Here is a 902-nt window from a genome sequence, read left to right on the forward strand (position 1 = left end):
AAGCACTTGGCGTGAGAGCATTGCAGTGACCGTGACCACCTAAGCAACGTCTCAAAGAGAGTTCCGCTTTCCTGTCGAAACATCGACAATATGATTTCACCACCGAAATAGAATTCCATCGAATGGGTTTTGTTAAAAGTTCATTAGTCCGATAACTTTAACGGCACTCCCGAAGCAAACGCGCGACGCGACGAACCGGCTGCGGTTCGTTCATTTTCAATTAAATCGGCGGACGAGGATACGTTAGCTTCCCCATTGGATTTTTATACGAAGAGAATAATTTTACTCAGTATCTAAAAATTTATCTAGATATATTATTCAGATTGATCCGAAAATTTTTAGATATTTGAGAAAAACCATTCTTTTCGTGTAAAAATTCTCTGGGTACTGAGCCCCCTCACCACGTCAAGGTGTACCCATGAGAGGGAAAATATCATCAAAATGTAATATACAGCTATTATCTATATTACTATGAAATTATCAGTTGATTTTTAGAAATAAATATTAAACACGTTAATTCATCTCTATTGTGAAATAAATTCAGAGTGGATAAAAGGACTGAATCTCTTATTACGATGTCTGTAAGATATGATTAGAGTCAATGGAATGAGCTAGAGATTAATAGAAAAGAGAAATACTTTTTTTTATTACCGACAAATAGTTCCAAAGTTACGTTCAATTTTTTATACGAATCATTGAAAGAAAGCACGGAAATGAAAAATTAATTAAATTATACAAATTATATTAATTGTGAAAGTAAGAATCGCGTAAATTGCGATATTTGCATGAGAATATTTATTTTTTTATGACTCGTGTAATACTGTTCGAAGAATAATCGAGAATTATACTCAAGCGAAACACACACACACACACACACACACACACACACACACACACACACA

The sequence above is a fragment of the Atta colombica genome, unplaced genomic scaffold (assembly GCF_001594045.1).
Source record: "Atta colombica isolate Treedump-2 unplaced genomic scaffold, Acol1.0 scaffold112, whole genome shotgun sequence".
NCBI lineage: Eukaryota > Metazoa > Arthropoda > Insecta > Hymenoptera > Formicidae > Atta > Atta colombica.